A 7,261-nucleotide genomic window follows, 5' to 3' on the forward strand; every position below is an offset into this window, starting at 1 on the left:
AAAGAAAGAAAGAAAGAAAGAAAGAAAGAAAGAAAGAAAGAAAGAAAGAAAGAAAAAGAAAGAAAGAAGAAACGTCCTAATGCAGCTGATAACTGCCCGTTGCTCTCCGCACACTGGCACTTGGGCACAGAAGGAGGCACTTCCAGGGCCATGCCAGGGAGCACTGCTTGAAAACCCAGGCGAATACTCTTGGTGGCTAGTATTTGCCCCAGGAGAGGCCCAAAATGTGTGTTTTACAAAATGGTCCTCAGATGTGGGTGGATGAAGTGGCCCGCATAACCCCCATCCTGGTCTCTCTGTTCAGGTCCATGCACAGACACAAATCCGGCTGTATGCTTGCCCCAAGTGAGGGCCCGAGGGTATTTGGGGAAAGAGTCCCTTGGGCTCATTTCTAGTTAGCAGGGGGCTAGAGAGCTGAGGGGTGGGGGCACCAGGGAGGGATGAGTATGGCCTTGACCTCTCCCAGCTCTACACTGCTCCTTATTCCAACCACCGCCTCCCCCCCCCCCCCCCCCCCCCCCCCCCCCCCCACGCCCTCCACGCCCCCCTCAAACGGCTGGCTCCTGCCTGTGGTGCGTGATGCCTCCCCCTGCTGGCCACTGGGGGTAAATGCTCCCCCAGAACAATGCAGGTGCAGATGAAAACCCTGGTTTCCTTCTGCCCACGGAGGAAAGCTCAACCTTTCACAAGACTTTAACCAGGTGATTCAGGAAAGCTGGGAGGAAGTCGTCAGGAACCATGTAAACGGGCTTATTTCAAATTCCGGCTTTCGGATCCCACAAAGACCGCGGCCAGTCCCAAATGGCCGATTCCACCTGGCACCTCTCTGACCCCGTCAGGAGGCCCCTGGCACCTTGATCTCTGGGCTCAGAGCTTATCTGGCGGTTCTGTGGCTGGTGGCCTGGAGCCCGACGGGGGCTCAGAGGCCATCTGGGAGGCAGCACGAGAAGGGGCTACAACCCTTCTGTCTCTTTCTGCGATACCAAGCACCTTCTCTGATAATTGGCTTTTACGAAGAGACTGCAGTACAGCTTCCTGCCCTGCCTTTTGGAAAATTTTCAAAACAAGGAAATGCGAAGAATCTAGTTTCCTGCTTAGAACCTGCACTTGTTTTCTGGGGCTGCCATAACCAAGAGCCACAGGCTGGGTGGCTCACACCACAGAAATTCATTGCCTCTGAGTTCTGAAGTCTAGAAGCCCCAGATCAAGGTGTTGGCGGGACTGGTTTCTCCTGAGGCCTCTATCCTTGGCTTATGGGTGCTGTTTTTCTCCCTGTGTCTTCCCATTGTTTTCCTTCTGGGTGTGTCTCTGTGTCCAAATTTCCCCTTTTCGTAAAGGCTACAGTCATATTGGATTGGGGCCCGTTCTCATGACCTCATTTTAACTCAATCATCTACAAAGACCCTATTTCCAAATAGTTGCATTCTGAGGTTAGCTAGGGGTTAGCACTTTAACATATAAATTTGGGGAGGGGGACACAATTCAACCCCTAACAAAACCTGAAGGTGGGGAAAAGGTAGATGACATGGACTCACAAATTAGGATTCCAGTATACGATCTGCTGTCTGTGAGCCTCCCCACCCCCAGTTTGGAAAGGACTAGAGCAGGATACGGATGGTATATGCTCGAAGGGCAGAGCCCGACACCTGGGGTCAGTCTGGAGCCCTTGGGCAAGTCCAGGCACCCTTCTGCACTGGTGGGTCTGCTTCGGAAGATGGAATAACACAACCTCGTGGGGTTTTCACGAGGCTCGCAGATGGAAAGTGTTCATGGAGATTTTTGGAATCACTGACAACTCTTACTTGACTTCACAGGAACCGGTTGCCCCTGAATGACCGGGCTGGCAGAAATATGTCTGTTCCTGGGCACAGGGACCATCTTCACAGGAGCAGGAGATGCGTGGGTTGATTGACCAAACAGCCAGTCCATCTCCACCATTTTAAAGATGACTCGATACCCCCCGAATTGCCCCGGGTTGAGCAATTGTTTTAAAGCTGTGACGAAGTTAAGGATGAATGGAATTGTCTGGAACATCTATAAAGGGAACCCAGAAAGCCCAGGCAGCCGATCATCAGAAGATCATGCTCAGGCTCTGTGGATTGTCTGCCTGGGGCAGCTCAGGCCTCTGTTTGGCGTCTTGAGACCTGTTAAAAAGGCTGATGTGGTTTTCCTGTTGACAAGGCAGACTGAATAAAGGATAGAAATATAGAAGGACTGTACCCACCAGGGAGGGTTATCGGTGAAGAGGAAACGTCAGTGGGTTTCTGGAAGATAAGGAAATGGACGGGGCCATGTGGCACGATGAAGTGAGAGAAAAAGCCAAGACACAGGATCCAGGGGGGGGGTGCTCCAGGCCTGATGGGAGGGACCAAGAGTGGGGCAGTTATGAAACACCTACACCTGTTCTTCTCCACCAGCTCCCCTCCCAGGCCCCCCACTCACAGCTCAGGAAGCCCAGGCAGACCGCGGGGCCATCGGGAGAGAGGGACACTGTACCCAGAACTACCTTCCTCCAATGGGAACTCGGGGCACCTGGGACCAACCTCCCACCCACCCTCAGAGGGAGCCCAGTTGTTGGCACACCTGCCTGGGGTTCAACGACCCCATTCAGGGAACCAACACAAGAATAAAAAAAGAACATAACCGTCACCCACGGGGAGAGGCTGGGAAGCAGAGTAGAGAGTGGGGTGAATCACCTAAATTCTCACGGACCCTAACAGGATAAGTAGTTACCCCCTAAACTTGGCAAGTGAGGCAGCAGAAGAAGAGGCACGGCGTCTAGCGTCCCAGCCACCACCACTGGAATCACTACCAGCCGAGACAGGGAGGTCGTCCCAGAGTGAGTAGGATGGGGGTGGGGGTGGGCCAGGAAACAGCCGCTGTTCGTCCCACGCTCCTGCACTCGGTCTCATTGATAACCGAGCATCTATCTTGTGGTAAACTGTTTTTGTAGATTTTCTGAAACACGAGAACATTTTCACAAGACCGATGGGGCCTGGGCACCAACCATGGTGGAGAAACTTACTGGCTCCCCATTTTCAGACACTGTTGGCAAACATCTGCTCAGACGACATTAGCCTTACGCTGTCCCCGACTCACCTGAGGCAAATGAGTTTATACACCAATTTGGATAGCAAAGAGGGAGAAGGAGTGCAAGCTGAGGGGGGGAGCAGAGCAAACATTTGGAACTCGGGGTATCCAATCCACCTCGTCTTTATTTTTTAAAAGAATAACAAAGGCAGTGCTCATGCAGCAGCGCTGAGAGCTCACAGGGCATGTCCAAAGGTGACAGCTCAGTGAGGGCAGATAGACTCCAGAAGTCCTTCTGAGAGGTGTTCTAGAACTTTCTTTGCATCTCATGGGCTAAAGGATAGATCAGGACCACTAAGCGTACAAAAGAAGAAGAAGAATTACAAATTCACAAGTCAAAGTTCTGCATTCTATTTCTATTCTAGAGGAAAACCTTTTTTTCTTTTTCTATCTAAAGCAAGAACTTCTACCACAAATACAGGTATGAGCAAACGCTACAAAGTCCCCCAGCTGAACAAATCACCAGGTCTGTATGTGCGGCTGCCTTTACTGCAGGCGGAGCATCTTGTTTAATGAGACAAAGATTAGATAAGGGAGAACAGAGGGGCAAGATTATGTCCCTGCAAATTGCCTTTGCACAGGCCTGCAGCCTGTTGTTTGCCTTTTAGCTACATTCACACCGGACATGTATGCCCCTGGCTCAGGAATGTGAGACTAGAGAGGTGAGACCATCGCTTTTCTTATCCTGCCCAGCCCACATCGTGTGGTCGGAGTTCCCTAGAGATGAGGCTGGGCCCACTTTTAGCACGGTGTGTCTCCTAAGGCCAAGGCCAATGTCTACACTGCAGACGACTCACTGCAGCAGGGGAAGGAAAGATTTTATGGGTCCCAAGTGTTGGGTTTCTGGATGCTGGGTGTTCATACCCCGTCCTGGGACATGTTTAAGATGTGTTGACTTGCATGTGTAGGAAAACACACTGCACCAAACACTCATCATCACCATCGTCCCTGGAAGGGGAAATAGGGAGGAACCAAGATTTTAAACATAAGACTCTCTATACAGAAGAGCCAAGAGTGTAAGTTCCAGTCCAAGTCCAAAGGCAGGAGAAGAATGTTGTCTCCCACCTGGAAGAAAATCCGACAAAAGGAGTTCCCTCTTACCAAGGCTTTTTCCTCGAGTCTGACCTTCAACTGATTAGATGAGGCCCACCCATGTTAGGGAGGGCCAGCTGCTTTACTGGGTCTTCTGATTCAAATTCTAATCTCATCCAAAAACACCTTCATAGACACACCCAAAATAATTTTTGACCAAATATCTGAGCACCCCGTTGACCCCGTCAGGGAGAGACATAAGATGAACCATCACAGGTGAATGCCAACAGTGTGCACCACACAGCTGGCGTCTGTGCTGAGGGTCTTATGTGCCAGTGTCCCTGAAGCCACAGCCTTCCTGGGCCCCAGCTGAGCCCTACTGATATATTTAATAAACACTGACATAGCACTTGCTATGTGCCAGGCACCATTTTACAAATGTAACTCATTTCTTGGTGCAAAAACATTCTGGGACGTGTATCTCAAGAAACTTGAGAGTGTGCTTTTAGGATAACTTCATGGCAGTGGGGTTGCAGGGAGTATTTTTAATTTTCATTATTATGCTCTAATTGTCTTCTGGAAAGAGGGCGCTGATTCACGCTCCTACCCGGTGTAGGAAAGTGCCTACTTATCCTCACCAGCCCCGGGGCACCTCAGTTTCCCACTTTGGCTAATCTGATAGGCGAACAACAGGCTTCACTGTGGCTTGTTTTACATGACCTTCATCAAGAATGAGGCTGGGCACGTGTCCAGCATTTGTTGGCCATTTGTATTTATTTTTGAGTAAATTGCCCGTTCACATCCTTTGCCCATTTTTCTATTGGGTTATTTTTTTCTTGTTGATTTATGTGAACTCTGTAAGGCAGGGAAATTGGCCTGTCACCTTTGTCTGCCACAGAGGTTGCAAATATGTTCTTCCCAGAATTTCATCTCTCTCTTGACTCCGTTATGGTCTACTCCATCAAACAAAAGTCTCAGATTTTTATGTAGCCAAATTTATTGATTATTTCCTTTCTGAGCACTAGGTTTTGCGTTTTATTTCACTCATGCTCCTTCTGTAATTTTTATGTCTTTGTTGTTTTTAACTTTTTATTCTGAAACTATCACAGATTCACAGGAAGTTGCCAATATAGTACAGAGAGGACCCTGTACCCCATGTAGTTTCCCCTGGTGGTTACAACTTCCATAGTTATTGTACAACACGAAAACCAGGAAACTGACATCAATTCAATGTGTGTGTGTAGTTCTGGGCCATTTATCACTTGCATAGGTTTGTGTAGACATCACCACAATCAAAATACAGAACTATCCATTTCCACAAAGATCTCCCCCACGCTGCCGCTTTATAGTCAGACCAGTCCTCCTTCCCCTACTCCACCATTTGTAGCCCCCTGGCAACCATGAATCTATTTTCCATATCTGAGATTTTTTCATTTTGAGAGTTTTATATAAGCAGAATCACAAAGTACACAACCATTTGAGATTGACCGTTTTCACTCATCATGAGACACTTGAGATCAACCAAGTTGTTGCCTGTTTCAAGAGTTCATTCCTTTTTACTGCTGAGAAGTATCCCATGGTATGGATGTTCCAGAGGTTGTTTAAAGATTCACCTGTTGCAGGGCACTATGGCTTTTTCCAGTTTTTTTGGCTTTTACAAATAAAGTTTCTACGAACAATTATTAGGCTTTTCTGTGGACAGAAACGTTCCCTTCTCTGAGACAGAGACCCAGGAGTGTAATTGCTGAACCATATGATGAGTGAATGTTTAATTTTTTAAAGAGACCACATGGCTTTTCTTGCATGGCTATTTTTTTTTTTAATTCACTCTGTCGACCTTTGTCTTAATTGGTGTATTTAGACTATTTGCATTTAATGTAATTATTGTTGTCAGGACTTAAGTCTGCCATTTTATTTTTTGTTTTCTGTTCCTTCTTTCTGATTCTTATTTCTTGTTTTCTTTTTTATGGCTTCCTGTGGGTTACTTGAACATTCAACATTGTTGAGAATTCCATTTTGATTTATAAGTAGTGTTTTGGAATTTATCTCCTTGCGTCTTTTTAGTGGTTACTTAAGGTATCTCATTAAGCATCCATAATAGATCATAGTCTACTGGTGTCAGCATTTAACCAGTTCAAATAAAATATAAAAACTTTACATCCCATTACATCTCCCATTTATAACATAATTGTCTTAAATATTTCCTCTACATATATTGAGTACTTCATCACATAGTGTTAGAATTTTTGCTTAACCATTAAACATACTTTAGAAAACTCGAGAATAAAAGGAAAGTCTATTGTGTTTAGCCATATTTTTACTCTTTCTATTGTTTTATCTTCCTTTCTGGTATTCCAAGATTCCTGTGTTTATCATTTTATTTCTGTCTTGAGAATTTTCTTTAGCCATCCTTTTAGGGTAGATCAGCTGGTGACAAATGCTCTTAGTTTTCCTTCATCTGAGAGGGTCTTCATTTTCTCTTCATTCTGAAGGATAGTTTTATTTAGCAGTTCTTTTCTTTAAGCTTTCAAAAAATATTGTGCTGCTTCCTTCTGGTCGCCATAGTTTCTGATGAGAAATTTTTTCTTTAAATTTTTTTATTGTTATGTTAATCACATTACATCATTAGTTTTTGATGTACTGTTCCATGATTCATTGTTTGTGCATAATACCCAGTGCTCCACGCAGAACGTGCCCTCTTTAATACCCGTCACCAGGCTAACCCATCCCCCCACCCCCCTCCCCTCTAGAACCCTCAGTTTGTTTTCAGAGTCCATCATCTCTCATGGTTCGTCTCCCCCTCCGATTTCCCCCCCTTCATTCTTCCCCTCCTGCTATCTTCTTCTTTTTTTTTCTTAACATATATTGCATTTTTGTTTCAGAGGTACAGGTCTGTGATTCAACAGTCTTGCACAATTCACAGCGCTCACCATAGCACATACCCTCCCCAATGTCTATCACCCGGCCACCCCCTCCCTCCTACCCCCCACCACTCCTGCAACCCTCAGTTTGTTTCCTGAGATTAAGAATTCCTCATCTCAGTGAGGTCATATGATACATGTCTTTCTCTGACTGACTTAGTTCACTCAGCATAACACCCTCCAGTTCCATCCACGTCGTTGCAAATGGCAAGATCTCA

The sequence above is a fragment of the Callorhinus ursinus genome, unplaced genomic scaffold (assembly GCF_003265705.2).
Source record: "Callorhinus ursinus isolate GAN/ISIS: 27379988/994484 unplaced genomic scaffold, GSC_fseal_2.0 scaffold70, whole genome shotgun sequence".
Classification (NCBI taxonomy): domain Eukaryota; kingdom Metazoa; phylum Chordata; class Mammalia; order Carnivora; family Otariidae; genus Callorhinus; species Callorhinus ursinus.